The following is a 17500-nucleotide window of genomic DNA, read 5'->3' on the forward strand; positions in this document are numbered from 1 at the left end:
CATTTTCACCGGCAACATTCACATTTTGACAAGCAGAAAATGTGTCTTGACTCATTTGAGAAAACGGTGAGGACCCAAAACCTGAGTCTACAGTATTAGCAATGTTGTGTTCTGTCATTCCCGATTCCTGAGGCGAGCTGTTGCCGACCGATCGATCGATAATGCTTCCCTGTTCACTACTTGTTTCACTGTCTACACCATTATTTGCCGCCCGCTCCATTTCCCTATGCATAATTCCCAAATTACTACTTTTAATGTCTGTTAATTCATTACACAGTGGTGCTGGTAAGCTACGCTCTTCGTCACTATTATTTCTCAGTTTACTTTGGAGCCTAGTGTTACGTTTTTCACACGCCATTATTGTCACAATATTTGACACGATAACATAGAAAAGCACAATTTGAAGAGCAAAAATAAGAGAACACATTAACATAGCACTGAAAATAATATCTAGTTAATTGCAAGCGCAGCTGCAAAATACTCGGTGCAAATCTACATGCATGCCACAACTGTTTTACTGTACAACAATGAAAGACTGCAACTACAAAGGAGATTCTCTCTACAATTACACGCTAGCAATAAACAAAAGCTACACTAATTACACAAACTACAAGAAAAAAAATCAGAAGATTCCAGTGAGGTATCCTCGGCTAAGGGTCGACATATGAAACGTCCCCTTAGAAAAATTTATGAATTACTGTGCTGATAAACCTCTTACATTATTTGATTTTCAAACAGTTGAGCAAAACTGAACGTACTCAGACATTACTCTCTTTACTTATTCTGATCAACACTAAACTAACACACAATATTTTTAGCGCAACGCAATCTGACTTTCAATAATACTTACAAAAGAATGGCCCTGACCAACATTAACCTATACGTTTCACAAATCACTTACATCACAAAAATCTTCGTTTCTCGAACTACTGCAGAACAGCGAGCGCCACTACTGCCAGCTAAATAAAAGATTAAAACTACTGAAGGCACTAACTCTGATAGGCATAGTTAGCAAATGAAAGATTTTGATAGAGAACAAACAATGTATTTACCTTAATAGTGTTCAAAAGTCATAATATATATACATCAGTTCATGACATCCAGTATTACAAAATTACTCTTTCTGATGGATACACGTCCAGATCGTCCGCTCTCAAAATTCCGCCATCTCTCTCCCCACATCCACTACTGCTGGCGGCTCACTTCCAACTGTGCAACGCTACGCGCTGTTAACATCCAGCTGCCCAACACTACAATGGCAGACAACAATGCAAAATAGCCTCAGACTGCACACAGCACAGCCAGTGATTTTCATACAGAGCGATACGTGGCGGTGGCGTTACCAATATAAGAACCTAAACAGCCTACTTACACAAGGTCACCTCTCACCATTGGACTGGGAAACATCCCCTAAAGGGGGAATAGTTAGCAGCATGGGGATGATGGATGGAATGAAAACCACTGCATGAAAGACACACAACATGTATTCACACATGTGTCCTGAAGCTGAAATAGAATAATGATGATTGTTCTATTGGCAAAATTCCCGTATTCGAATCTACAGGAGACGACTGCCATGGGAGAGATGATTATCCAAAAAGGCTGTAAGACCTTCCACAACTTGGAGCTCCATGTTTAACAGTCATGTAGAACAACTCGTTTGACGAAAGTTAAGTACCTAAAGACTGGAAAGTTACACAGGTCGCAGAAATACATAAAAAAGGGAATCGAAATAATCAGCTGAATTGTGCACCCATTCACTGACATCGATTTGCAGTAGGATTTTGGAACATATACTGGGTCCCAACATTACCAAGTACCTCGAATAATTGACATATAACCAGCACAGATTCAAAAAATTTCAGTCTTCTGGAGCACTACTGGCTCTTTATACGGACGAAGTGACGAGTGCTATCTCGTTGACTCCACATTTTTTTTTTCTTCCACAAGGCTCCTGACACCGTTTCTCATCAGCGGCTTGTAATCTAGGAACTCTTGACGTGCGAGGTCCCAAAAGGCCAATGATGTTTACGAGCCGCCGGCCGCGGTGGCCGTGCGGTTCTGGCGCTGCAGTCCGGAACCGCGGGACAGTTACGGTCGCAGGTTCGAATCCTGCCTTGGGCATGGGTGTGTGTGATGTCCTTAGGTTAGTTAGGTTTAAGTAGTTCTAAGTTCTCTTATGACCTAAGATGTTGAGTCCCATAGTGCTCAGAGCCATTTGAACCATTTTGAGCCTTCCGCATTCCGTACTTGACCTGCGTCTCTAACGATCTAGTCTTCGGCGGGTGGTTTTTTTGTTTACGGGCCGACGCCCCACAATATTGGCTGCTAATGGCAACAGGGGCGGGACTAGAGGTATCCAAATCTGGAAATTGGAAATTTGTAGTAAGTTCAATGGGACCGAACTGCTGAGGTCATCGGTCCCTAATCCTATACACTACTAAATCTAACTTAAACTAACTTACGCTAAGGATAACACACACACCCATGCCCGATGGAGGACTCGATCCTGCGACGGAGGGGGGTGGGAGGGGGGTGGGAGGGGGGTGGGAGGGGGGGGGGCGAGCCGCGCGAACCGTGGCAAGGCGCTCTAGGCCGCGCGGCTACACCGCGCGGCTAGAGGTACCGAATGGTGAGCACAGCATGAGGCTACGGAACGCAGATGAACTGCTTACTCAACGAGTAAGTCACAACAGTGCTACAGTGCTAGTGGTGCTGATACAAAGCAGAGCAATGGCAACGATATACAAAGCAATCATTATAAAGAATGTAGCAACCAGTCGCGGAAACATAATTTGTTTATCTTGTTGCAAATCGATTTCGACTGATCATCGGTACATTTTTCTAACCGATACATGCCATAAGTAGAATTACTGGCCTTGGCAGATTTCTATCATGAAGTCGATTTGCAACACGATAAATAAATCATGTTTCCGCGACTGGTTGCTACATTCTTTACAATTGTATATTCCACGGTCGCTGTACAGAAAGGGAACCTTATGGAGCCCAACATTCAAAAGCAAACATTGCATTATATCTACAACAACAGCTGCCAAAGTTGACATTTCGTCAGAAAGGAAACCAAGGAATGTCTCAGAGTGAGAAAGAATTGGCATATGAAATATTAGCGTTTCTGCAAGATGAGTTAGTTAAACGTGTGGTGCGATAGACGCTCGACTGTGCAGACAATGTACATAAGGAGTACAATGATGACGACTCGTTTTACCAGGCGAAAGTGATATTGAGGCATACAGTTCATCAGCGTTGTCGGACAGGGAGCTACAAATCCCGTCTGCAGAGAAAAGTATTGAAGGACAGTCGTTCAATGAGCGGGCAATAAACGTAATTACGTACATGGAAGATCATCCGCAGGATAGTAAGAAAAAAAAGAACAGACTTCGAAAAGTTCGCAGAAATGTGTCAGTGTAGTGCACAAGAAAAAGTACGGATGTTCAAGGGAGGACAAGGCGCACTTGTTACGTTTCAAGGATGCTCGACACAATTCACAGCTTGTGCATGATATTGAACTTCTACGTTATGCACATCAAACTGCGCGCGACTTAGTGATTTAAGAGAAGCAGTGGACTACTGCATAACTTCAAACAGTGCTACAGTACTGGAGGATGTAAGATAACGAAATTTCAAACACAGCGTCAGCTTGATGATGCCCATCAAACTGCGGAATCGGCCCCAAAATTTGTTTTCAACTCCGACCAATAGAGATTTGACGAGGAAATGCTTATGAAAGGAACCGTGGATATTAGAGGTACCAAGACAGTTGTATCAAGATCAACTAACATCAATACCTTAACGTCTTTGTATACAATTATGTCGACTGATAATATGGATGGTAAATTGTCTGGAAAGTTATTTATTGTCTGCGAGAAGTTGGAGGTGCTCTATTCTGTACAATTCTTTCTCGTGTGCGCGATCTTGTAAGGGCACTAGGGAATATTTACGTAACAGCAAGCAATACAGGGAAAATGGGGATAAGAGAACTACAAATATGGTATGAGCACTGCGTTTGGCCAAAAGAACTTACGTTTGCTTGATTCCTGGTCGCGTATAAAAATTATGCTCCTACACAGCAAACTATCCCTCCTGAAAATTGTGTGACATTCGAGTTCATACCACCTGGAACCACTGGACCATTTGTGCCTCTGGATGTATGTTTTTTTTCCTTGCCTATGAAACATATTATCGCACTATCTGCAGCTATATGTTGAACGACTGCTAGTTTTACGATGATGTCCACAACAGGCTGTTTAGCATTCTGTTGCATCACGTTCCATCAGTTCTCGTCACACTGTTACGACAACATGACTCTATAGGCATTTTTCTAGAATGTATACCTAGCTGAACGTTGTGCAGGGTATGTAACTCCGAAGGAGAGATTGCCTTCTAGCTTGATGGGGCGCCATTTTTCATTAGGCGTTTATGGTGCAAGTTTTGAATGTTTCTCGAATGTTGACGATGTCCATTTTGTCCCATAGAAGTTTGATCTCTGCGCCACGCGGACACTCATTTTATTTTGTCGCTCTTCTGAAGAACCTGGTGACTCATTAGCAGCTAATATTTTTCCTGTCGTAATTGTTAACACAACATTTTCAAATGAGGCTATATAAAGATTAAACTTGGGATCTCGCACTCAAGGAGTTCCTTGTTAGCGATTACAATCAGGAACAACTTTAAGTGGAAGCAACACGTAAGCAATGCTGTGGGGAAGGTGGATCAAAGACTCCGTTTTATTTGTAGAACACAACAGCCATTAAGCTTGTCCGTCCTCTTCTAAATATTGTTGTGCTGTGTAAGATCCTTACCAGGTAGGCTTGATGGACGAATTAGAAAAATTACAAATAAGGGTAACTTTTTTTTGTATTACCACGAAATAGGGGGGGAGAATGTCACGAGAATGATAAGGAAGTTGAGGTGGCAGTCATTAAAGCTAAGGCATTTTTAGTTGCAGGGAAAACTTATTAAGAAATTCCAACCACTACCTTTCTTCTCAGGAAGACAAAATATATGTTTTTAAATCCCACCTACCTAAGAAGAAATAGCCATCGTGATGAAATAAGGGAAAAAAGAACTCGAACTCTGAATGTTCATTTTTCCTCGTACTAATCGGGACTACACTCATGCTCGTAAATTAAGGATAATGCTGATACATGGTGAAACAACGCTCTGTGGGGCGGTTTGCGGGTTTAAATCACCTCGGGGTTGACCATGCGGTGCATCTGACCTGCGGTCGTCGCACGCTGGTGCTGACAGCACTCCACATATGCAGAGGTGTGTTTGTGCATGTCAGAATACGGTGCAGCGAGTAAGTGTGCAGAAGTTTTCAGACGTGCAAATGGTGACTGTGTGTTGAAAATGACTCAAAGAACACATATTGATGACGTTATGAGGGGTAGAATACTAGGGCGACTGGAGGCTGGTCAAACACAGCAGGTCGTAGCACGGGCCCTCCGTGTGCCACAAATTGTGATCTCAAGATTATAGCAACGATTCCAGCAGACGGGAAACGTGTCCAGGCGCTACAGTACGGGACGTCCACAGCGTACAACACCACAAGAAGACCGATATTTCACCATCAGACGCCCGCAGTCGGCCACGGAGTAATGCAGGTAGCCTTGCTCGGGACCTTACCGTAGCCACTGGAACAGTTGTCTCCAGACACATAGTCTACAGACGACTGAACAGACATGGTTTATTCGGTCGGAGACCTGCAAGATGCATTTCACTGACCCTTGGTCACAGGAGAGCCCGTAAAGCCTGGTGTCAAGGTCACAGTACATGGTCATTGGAACAGTGGTCCCAGGTTATGTTCACGGACGAGTTCAGGTATAGTCTGAACAGCGATTCTCGCCTGGTTTTCATCTGGCGTGGACCAGGAACCATATACCAACCCCTTAATGTCCTTGGAAGGGACCTGTATGGAGGTCGTGGTTTGATGGTGTGGTGTGGGATTATGATTGGTGCACGTACACCCCTGCATGTCTTTGACAGGGGAACTGTAACAGGTCAGGTATCGGGACTTCATTTTGCACCAGTATGTCCGCCTTTTCAGGGGTGCAGTGGGTCCAACCTTCCTCCTGGCGGACGATAACGCACGGCCCCACCGAGCCGCTATCGTGGAGGAGTACCTTGAAACAGAAGATATCAGACGAATGGAGTGGCAAGCCTGTTCTCCAGACCTAAACCGAGAACGTCTGGGATGCTCTGCTGCACGTCTTCAAACCCCTACGACACTTCATGAGCTCCGACAAGCACTGGTGCAAGAATGAGAGGCTGTACCCCAGCAGCTGCCCGACCACCTGATCCAGAGTAAGCCAACCCGTTGTGCGGCCTGTGTGCATGTGCATGGTGATCATATCCAATATTGATGTCAGAGTACATGCGCAGGAAACAGTGGCGTTTTGTAGCACATGTGTTTCGGGACGGTTTTTTCAACTTATCATCAATACCGTGGACTTACAGATCTGTGTCGTGTGTGTTTCCTATGTGCCTATGCGATTAGCGCCAGTTTTGTGTAGTGCCACATTGTTTGGCACCACATTATGCAATTATCCTTAATTTATGAGCATGAGTGTAGATAATAGGAACTCAGAGAACAGGCCCGAGGACAGCGCCCTGCCGACCGGTCGCCGTGTCACCCTCTACCATATGGCGTCACGTGAATGCGGTCTGCAGGTGCATGTGAGCAGCACACTGCTGTTCCCGCCATTATCGGCTTTCCAGACGCAGCAGCCGCTACTTCTCATTCAAGCAGCTTCTCAGTTGGCATCAAGGGGCTTAGTGGATTCTGTTCCAGTCGTCCCACCAAGGAAAAATCCTCGGAAATAGCGGGAACAGAACCCAAGTCCTCCGAATGGCAGTCACATCCACTGAACGGAGGTGGACCTCCGAGATTGACACGGAAGAGACGTAGTCTGAGAAATAGCACTATGCACCTTCTACCAAACAGTTATAGTTGAAAAATATGCCAGATGCAATAAAGCAAAACTTCAGAATCTAATGGCCATTATTTACAAAATAAATGGCCAAGTACGAGGAAGACCAGCGCACTGAATGCTCCGCACAAACTTGTTAATGTAGATACATAGTTAATCCATCATGAGAATCGTGAATCTCAACGATTTTTGTCTGTTGTAGAATGAATACTGGCGGGGTATTGGTCCCGGGAATTCTAAGACCGTACCAATATCTATACAGTAGTTCCACAGACAGGCCCGAACATACAAAAAGAAGCGAGGAGGAGACTTCAGATTACATACTGTAAGTAGGCTGTTTAGGTTTTTACACTACTGGCCATTAAAATTGCTACACCAAGAAGAAATGCAGATGATAAACGGACAAATATATTATACTAGAACTGACATATGATTACATTTTCACGCAATTTGGGTGGATAGATCCTGAGAAATCAGTACCCAGAACAACCACCTCTGGCCGTAATAACGCCCTTGATACGCCTGGGCATTGAGTCAAACAGAGCTTGGATGGCGTGTACAGGTACAGCTGCCGATGAAGCTTCAGCACGATACCACAGTCCATCAAGAGTAGTGTCTGGCGTATTGTGACGAGCCAGTTGCTCGGCCACCATTGACCAGACGTTTTCAATTGGTAAGAGATCTGGAGAATGTGCCGTCAATGCGAACAAGAGGTGACCGAGACGTGTAACCAATGGCACCCCATACCATCACGCCGGGTGATACGCCAGTATGGCGATAACGAATACACGCTTCCAATGTGCGTTCACTGCGATGTCGTCAAACACGGATGCGACCATCATAATTCTGTAAACAGAACCTGGATTCATCCGAAAAAATGACGTTTTGCCATTCGTGCGCCCAGGTTCGTCGTCGAGTACACCATCGCAGGCGCTCCTGTCTGTGATGCAGCGTCAAGGGTAACCGCAGCCATGGTCTCCGAGATGACAGTCCCTGCTGCTGCAAACGTCGTCGAATTGTTCGTGCAGATGATTGTTGTCTTGCAAACGTTCCCATCTGTTCACGCAGGGATCGAGACGTGGCTGCACGATCCGTTACAGCCATGCGTGTAAGATGCCTGTCATCTCGACTACTAGTGATACGAGGCCGTTGGGATCCAGCATGGCGTTCCATATTACCCTCCTGAACCCACCGATGCCATAATCTGCTAACAGTCATTGGATCTCGACCAACGCGAGCAGCAATGTCGCGATACGATAAACCGCAATCGCGATAGGTTACAATCCGACCTTTATCAAAGTCGGAAACGTGATGGTACGTATTTCTCCTCCTTACACGAGGCATCACAACAACGTTTCATCAGACAACGCCGGTCAACTGCTGTTTGTGTATGAGAAATCGGTTGGAAACTTTCCTCATGTCAGCACGTTGTAGGTGTCGCCACCGGCGCCAACCTTGTTCAAAAATGGCTCTGAGCACTATGGGACTAAACATCTATGGTCATCAGTCCCCTAGAACTTAGAACTACTTAAACCTAACTAACCTAAGGACATCACACAACACCCAGTCATCACGAGGCAGAGAAAATCTCTGACCCCGCCGGGAATCGAACCCGGGAACCCGGGCGCTGGAGGCGAGAACGCTACCGCGCGACCACGAGCTGCGGACGCCAACCTTGTGTGAATGCTCTGAAAAGCTAATCATTTGCATATCACAGCATATTCTTCCTGTCGGTTAAATTACGCGTCTGTAGCACGTCATTTACGTGGTGTAGCAATTTTAATGGCCAGTAGTGTATGTTGGTAACGCCACGTAGCGCTCTGTATGAAAATCACTGACTGTGCTGTGTGCAGTCTGTGGCTGGTTGGTATTGTTGGAATATTCGCTATTGTAGTGTTGGGCACTTGGATGTGAACTGCGGATAGCGTTGTGCAGTTGTCAACATTTGTAAAGCTCTAATTCTTCTCTCTCAAACCCCACCCTATGGGGAGAGAGGGAGAGTTTTAGTTTTAGCGAATCAAAATTTACAAAGTACATAAGTTTTTTTTATTTATCCGCAAATATTTTCCACGCAAAAATGAGAACATGGATGTTCTTGAATTACAGCGCTAGCCACCAGGAATCAAAACAAATATTTAGTCAAAATTTACGTAGTTTTTTTATGTAGAATCTGATCCTTCAATAAAAATGGGGGTTCCCATGTGGAATTTTAAAGTTACCTCCCACCGCACCCCCCGGGGGCTGGGGTGGCGGGCTAATTTTAGCACCAGCAGATGTCCCCGTCGAAAATAATGACCTTGGATTCGACACATTTTTTCGTGTGAAGCTTTATTTTTCGAGTTATTCTGGTTTGTCAACTTAAAATTTACACCCTGTAGACTTGTGGCTAATTTCTGTTGGCAGCCATAGAGCACGTATACACTGAGGTGAAAAGAGTCATGGGATACCTTCTGAAAACGTTTCGGCCTTGCTTTTGCCAGACGTAGCGCAGCATCTCGACGTGGCATGGACTCACCAAGCCGTTGAAAGTCCCCTGCAGAAATACTCAGCCGTGCTGCCTCTACATAACTGCGAAAGATTCCATTGTATTCACGTCTCGCGATCTGGGTTGCCAAATCATTCTCTCGAATAGTCCAGCGTATTCTTCAAACCAATCGCGAGCAATTATGGCGCGTGACAAGGCGCATTTTCTTCCATAAAAATTCCATCGTTGTTTGGGAATATGAAGTACATGAAAGGCAGCAAGCGATCTCCAAGAAGCCTAACATAGCCATCTGCAGTGAGTGATCGGTTCCGCCGGGCCAATGGATCCAGTCCAATACATGTAAACACAGTCCACACCATTATGGAGCCACCAACAGGTTGCACAGTGCCTTCTTGGGGTCTGCGCCAAGCCCGAACTTACCATCAGCTCTTATGAACCGAAATCGGAAGTCACCCGGCCAGGTCACGGTTTTCCAGTCGTCTAGAGTCCAGCCGATATGGTCACGAACCCAGGAGAGGCACTCAGGTGATGTGGTCCTCTTAGCAATAGCGCTCGCGTTGCTAGTCTGCTGACTCAGCCTATTATTGCCAAATTTCGCCGCAATATCCTAACGGATAGGTTCGTTGTACGTCCCACACTGGTTTCCGCGGTTATTTCTCGCATTGTCTACTTAGCACTGACAACTCTACGCAAACGTCGCTGCTCTAGTTCTTTAAGTGAAGGCCGTCGGGCACTGCTTTGTTCGTGGTGAGAGGTAACGCCCGAAATTTGATGTTCTCGGCACATTCTTGAAGCTGTGGTTCTCGGAATATTGAATTCCCTAACGATTTCCGAAATGCAATGTCCTATGCGTCTAGATCCGACTACTATTCCACTTTCAAAGCCTGTAAATTCCTGTCATGGGGCCATAATCACGTCGGAAACATGATTCACCTGAGTACAACTGCCCTCAGATACCTTGTGTACGCGATGCTACAGCCACCTGTATGTGTGCATATTATTATCCCACGTTTTTTCTCATCTGAGTGTAGTATAAAAAAGGTGAAAAACACATGTATTCTAAGAAACAACAAAATCTGATGTCAACATATTCCTAACGTTTATGATACAGGTTGTTTATAAATGAATATAGGGGTTTTAACGCTTTATAATATTTATTACATTAAACTTAAAGTTATAAATGATATGTCAAATGAAAGAGCAACTGCCGGCCGCTGTGGTCGAGCGGTTCCAGGCGCTTCAGTCACGAATCACGCGACTGCTACGTCGTAGGTTCGAATCCTGCCTCGGGCATGGATGTGTGTGATGTCCTTAGGTTAGTTAGGTTTAAGTACTTCTAAGTTCTATGGGACTGATGACCTCAGATGTTGTCTCATAGTGCTCAGAGCCATTTGAACCATTTTTGAAAGAGCAACTCAAACAGTTTTACCAAGAACCTTATAAATGTTCAATGTGAGCACCATTTGTCACACGGCACATATCAAGTCTATGGCCGAGTTCTTCCCAAACGTTGATAAGTGTGTCTTCAGTGATTGTAGCAACAGCTGGTTGAATCCGGTTTCTTAATTCAGCGAGGTTCGGTGGTAGCAGAGGCACGTACACACGATCCATGATGAAGCCCCAAAGGAAAAAATCGTATGGTGGATTGAAACAGCTGTTGCTACAATCACTAAAGACACACTTATCAGCGTTTGGGAAGAACTCGGCTATAGACTTGATGTGTGCCGTGTGACAAATGGTGCTCACATTGAACATTTATAAGGTTCTTGGTAAAACTGTTTGAATTGCTCTTTCATTTGACGTATCATTTATAACTGTAAGTTTAATATAATAAGTATTATAAAGTGTTAAACTCCCGATATTCATTTATAAACATCTGTATTTGTCTGTATATATTTCAGAAACAATAAAAGAAAATAAAAAACTCAAGATTCCACAACTGTGCTGAAACACGTTTGGGGATTAAATATAACAAAATTGTTGTCCTGTTTAATTCGTTACAGGTTCATACAGTCAGGCATAGTGAGATTAATGCAGAATGCATCAGAAGTTGTTTTGTAGTAATTATTAGCTATATGATTCCTCAGAAGTGTAACTCACGCCTAAGAAACAGGAGACTCATACTGCCTCCTTGGTAGCCTTTGCTTTACATTTTTAATGCAGGCGCCTCTTAAAGCAGACAGTGAGGAAGTTTCATCTCTGTGAAAGCTTTCAGGCAGGAGGCAGAAAAGCGTCCATCAACGCCCCCACCCCCACCCCCCACCCCGCTGGACGCTGAAAGACGGATGGCTGGTGGAGCATTTCACTTTCTAAAATGTCAGCCAGACGCCTTGACGAAAGTCTCTCCTGAAAGGAATAGTGAAAAGGCCAGTTTTTATATCTGTAAAACTGTTTCCTTCTATCGGTCTGTCCACTCCTGGGTTCAGTCTGTTCAAAGATTTCCTTGCGATCCAACTTTCGTTGGGATCAGGTGGTACGCCTTTCGTAACTGCCATCTGCCCACACAGTGTTTCATGAGAATTAACACCACGTGTAAGGGTCCCTCATGTAGGAGCTATAGACCACTAGGTAAAATTGTGATATGGGCCCCCTATCAGAAACAAATGAAATCAATAAGGTTTTCAAGACTATTATTTACTGTGACCAACTATCCGTGCATATTACTGAACTAGCTGAGTACCCAGCGTTGCCCTGCTATGTATTTACTTCAGTTACATTAGTCCATCTACTATGCCTCCTTCTGTCCTTCTCCTTCTCCCACTGCTCTCTGTCCATCTCCTCCACCCGCCCCCCCCCCCACCCCGCCCTCTTTACCCTGTCCCTGTCTCTGTCCAGCTATTCCTTTCTATGTCCATTTCCTCTTTTTCCCTTTCTCTGTCCATATCCTCCTCCCTCTCTTTTCCCATGCCTCCTGAGCTATATGTCATACGATGATATCATTCTGCAAGTACATTCTGTGGGATATGTGTTTACTGTCTGCTAAATATGTTACGAACAGAATTAGTAGCAAAGAAGTGATAAATTTAAAGGTCACTGTTCACGCGTGACGCATCTTTTACTATATGTATAGCGAAAACGTAGGAAGAAATAAACCCCTTCTGCCGTATTTTGAGGCTGTTGTCAGCGAGAAAAAGTTAAGTGAAGGGCTGAAACAGTGTGCAAAGTTTGTTGCAAATCACTAAGTGCTCTCGCTCTCAAAATACTGTTTGAATAAAATCTGGTTATACACGCTTCGTGGACTACACTTATTTTTCATCCACACCAATTTCATGGTTAGGTGATTCTTGCATTCACAGAGATTCTTCCCATGCAGTAAGTGACATGTGTACCAAGTTTTGTTGAAACTGGTCCAGTAGTTTCGGAGGACATGTGGAACAAAAATACATACACTTTTATGATACGTATGAATAACTTTTTTGTGATCCGTATTCTATAAAATATAGCCTGTACGGTGCCCCTAGCTACGATGAAGTTACCAGTGAAAATGGTATAAAAACCGTCTATTAGCTTTGGAGATCAGCATGTTCACACAGACAAGAAAGTTATAAGGAAACTTTAAATCACGATATATTTTTTCCGATTTTGGTGAACTAAAGTTCTGAAGTTAACTGCGAAAACCCCATGAAAAATCGTCTCGTTGGAGAGTAGTGTGTTCAAAGACAAACGGACAGTCACAACGATGATCCTACAGATTTATTATTAGTATAGATATAGACTATTGCACAATCACGCCCCTCCTCCTCTCCCCCCTCCCTCAATGTTTTTTTGTCTGTGGGTGAAGGCTAATCTCAGAAACTACTGTAGGGATTTTCACACAGTTTTCACTAACAGATGAAGATGGTTTCTGCTTATACACTAACATGACCACCTGCTTAATAGCTTGTTATCCGTCTTTGGAAAGAAATACATCCTAGATTCTGCGTATTAGGGATCCGACAGTTTGCTGGTAGGTTTGTGGAGGTAAGTGGCATTAGGTGTCTACACACAGGTGACGTAATTCGCGTAAATAACTGGCAGCTGATTTGCGTACGCAGTGATGGCTCCCAATAGTGACCCAGATTGATTCCCTAGGATTTATATCAGGCGAATCTGGTCGCCGAGACATCCAACTGAGTTCACAGTAATGCTCCTCAAACCACTGTCGCACGGTTCTGTCTCGAAGACAAGGACAATTATGCTGCAGAAAGATGGCATCATCGTCGGGGAAGACACCCAGCATGAAGGGATGCACATGGTTCACAGCAGTCAGCCGTGTCTTCGGCTACTACCACAGGTCCCACGCAAGTGGAGGAGAGCGTCTCCCATAGCGTAATACTGCTCCCATCAGCCTGCGTCGTCGGCGCGCTGCACGTTTCGAGCCGCAGTTCACCTCGATGACGGCGTTTGTGGAGACTACCATTGACCTAGTGTAGCAAAAAGTAATTCATCCGAAGAACTGGTCGACGGTCGAATCCCGTCGGTCTCGTGGCCATTGCAATCGTAAATGACGGTGTCATTGGGTCAACATGTGAACACGTAGGGGTGGTCTGCTGCGGAGCTCCATGTTTAACAATGTATGATGAATGGTGTGCTCCGAAAGACTTTTGTGTGCACCTGCATTGTGCTCTTTCGGCCCAGATGCTGTTCTACTTTTTATACAGTCGCAGGTTCGAATCCTGCATCGGGCATTGATGTATGTGATGTCCTTAGGTTAGTTAGTTTTAAGCAGTTCTAAGTCTAGAGGACTGATGACCTCAGATGTTAAGTCACATAGTGCTTAGAGCCATTTGCCATTCTACTTTACAGAGCAGGCAAGCCTTCGAAACACAATTTCTGTGACGAGTGGTGGACGTCCAACCATTTAGCACGTAGTGGTAGTTTCACTGTCCTAGATGCTCACGATAGTAGCACGTGAATTTGACCAGCTTCGCCGGTTTCAAGATATTCGTTCACAGGCTCTGCGTAATAATAATTTTCCCTTTGTCAAAATCGCTTATCTCAATGGATTTACCATTTGCAGCCCATATCTTCGCTAAGATGATTTCCCTGTCCATGACTGCACCGCTTACATGCTTCTGTTACCACGCCAAGTGTCCGCAACGTTACCAGGAGGCATCCAACGTCGCGGTGGACAGTGTATTTTGGCTTAGTGTATTATTTGTAATTATACAGGGTGTTTCAAAAAGGACTTCACAACTTTGAAAATTCATATAAATCAATTCATAGTACCTACAGAGATGATTGCAGTGTCAATTTGTAGGGAAATACATCAAGTTTTGTCTCGCTTAGTTCGCTAGTGCCGAATCGCGCCGCTTGGAGCGCTAGCGGCAGTTGCGTTAAAGATGGCTGCCTTTGCTGGATCTGAGCGTGTTAGCTGTGTGTTTTGGTTTGAAGAATCGAAGTCGGCGACAACAGTTAAGCGTTATTCCGTACCAAGTAAGCCAAAGATCCTCCTAGCAGGATCACAATTTATGAGTGACATAAATGTTTTGTAGAAAGAGGCTGCTCGACAAGGCATAGGAAATCATCAGGTCGTCCAAGAACATCTGACGGCGCCGTTGAGCGAGTGAGACAACGTTTTGTCTACAGCCCTACGAAATCGACCTGGCGTGCATCTTACGAACTGCAAATCCCACATACGACTGTTTGGTGTGGGTTGAGAAACCGTTTGCATCTGAGACCGTACAGATAGACGATCTTACAATTGCATGGTCCCCACATTCCCCAGACCCAACAACACTCGATATTTTTTTTAAGGGGATCCATCAAGGATATCGTGTTTGTACCTCCTGTGCCGGCTACTCTACCTGAACTTACAGCAAGAATTTACGCCGCCACTGAGCAAGTTACACTTGCAATGCTACAGCGAGTTTGGAAAGAAACTGACTTCCAATCGGATATGTGCAGGATAACCAACGGAAGTCACATACAACAGCTTTAGTTTAAGGAAGAAAAAACTGGATGTATTTCCTTACAAAATAACACTTACACCAGCTCTGTATCTTCTTTCAATAAAAACACCCTGCATTAAATATGAGTGTGTAAATTAAGTAAACATCTGTTCTACTCGTTGATTTACCGTCTATCACTACGAACTGTAACCTCTCTGAGAGGAAATCACGAATCCAGCCACACAACTGAGACCATACTCCATATGCACGCAATTTGATTAATAGTCGATTGTGAGGAACGGTATCAAAAGCCTTCTGGAAATCTAGGAGTATGGAATCGATCTGAGATCCCTTGTCGACAGCACTCATTTCTTCATGCTCTGCAATGTGCTCCCATGGTCGTCAAAAAGTTGGTAAGGAGTTCTTGCAATAGGGCGTTCCAGCCTTCCATCAGCGCGATGACTGCCGCTGGATGGTCCTCGGTGTGTGTGGGTGTGTTGCAGTAAGTCTTCACAACACATTCCACATTTCGTCGATGGGATTTAAGTTGGGGGAACTGGCAGGTCAGTCCATTCACCCAACCATTATTATTTCTCCCCATACCATAACACCTGGACCACCAAATGAACATGTTTGACAATGCTGGACGTATACTTATATGGCCTGCGGTGGAAACAAGTAACACACCCAGGCTCATTATCGAACGTGATCGTCTGGTCGTCCCGGCGTTATGGTGTGAGTGTGAGGGCTGGGGTTGGGGTGTAAGGGAACAAATATTGCATGGGCGCACTGACCTCGAAATCTTTGATCACGATACACTTAGCGGTAAACGTTACTGTAACATTGTACTCCTACACTACTGGCCATTAAAATTGCTTACACGCATTAACATTGGTGGGGCCACTTGGAAATGTTTAATTTCTGCTGATGAACTGTTTAATTAGCGATAGTGAATATTATGGACTGTTACCTGCACTTGTTCAACATTGATGGGTGCCACTTGGAAATGTTTAATTATTGCTGATGAACTCTGATGAACTGTCTAATTAGTGATAGTGAATACTATGGACTGTTACTTGCACCTGTTCAACATTGCTGGGTGCCACTGTTGGAACTGCTTCTGCTGAAATGATGTCACTTGTTGGTGTCTGCACCTGTTCAACATTGCTGGGTGCCACTGATGGAACTGCTGCACAGTGAAAATCTCATTTTGGAGCAGTAAGTGGTGATCAAAAAGGTTCCGTTTGAGGGCATTGCTGCAGCGTATATGCAACGTAGCGCGACTACGATGCGGATATATAAGCAACGACAAGTTGTCGAGGGGTTAGTGTGTCATTCGTGTCTTTCAGACGTGCGTGCGGCAAATGTAGGAAACTGAGCTATGGCGAAATTTGCATGGGGGCTTAATTAAATAAATAAATACAATAAAAGTAATTTTAGTAGCTGTGTATCCGGTTACGAAGTCTCGTAACCAGTTGGCCCTGAGTAGCATTATTACGCAATCTGACTGCATAAAATAACAATAAAGAATGAAAGGAAATTTCCGTTAACACAATAGATTAATTAAGTCCCCTGCAACTATAAAAGCTACGAAACAACAAAGCACAAGTGTAACTGTTCTGTGTGAGGTAGTGTGGTTCAACATACATGTATCTGGCATGGTTCTTCCTCAATACGACAAGAAATTTTAAACACCATTTCCAATGAACTAATTGAAAAACCACAAATACTATAATTGCACATAGACACCAGAATTACAAGTCTAATACATGAACACGAGCCAGATGCTTTGTTGACTGAACCTGTGACAAAGATGCATTATTGTTAAGGGGATTTGAAATAAACAAAATGTTGTTACCTTCATATATATTGACGAAAAACACACTATGATCATTGCAACATCGTCCATATATACATTACACCAACCGAACAGCATCTACTCTCTCACCCAGCAGAACAATAACTGCACACGACATCCTCTCAACTAGTACTGCTCTCGACAACCTCTGAACTACAACTGCCCTCGACATTCTCTGAACAACTACTGCGCCAGTGGAGGCGGCGGAACAATACTCTTTGGCGCAATCTCTGGCGCTGTGACTCAGTGTAGCCACCTTTCATATGCCCCTCCTCCACTGGCTAGAATTTGATGGTATTTTTGCCAGCATTGGTGGTGAAAATACCACCAAATTTGC

This window comes from Schistocerca cancellata, chromosome 9 (assembly GCF_023864275.1).
Source record: "Schistocerca cancellata isolate TAMUIC-IGC-003103 chromosome 9, iqSchCanc2.1, whole genome shotgun sequence".
Taxonomy (NCBI): Eukaryota; Metazoa; Arthropoda; class Insecta; order Orthoptera; family Acrididae; genus Schistocerca; species Schistocerca cancellata.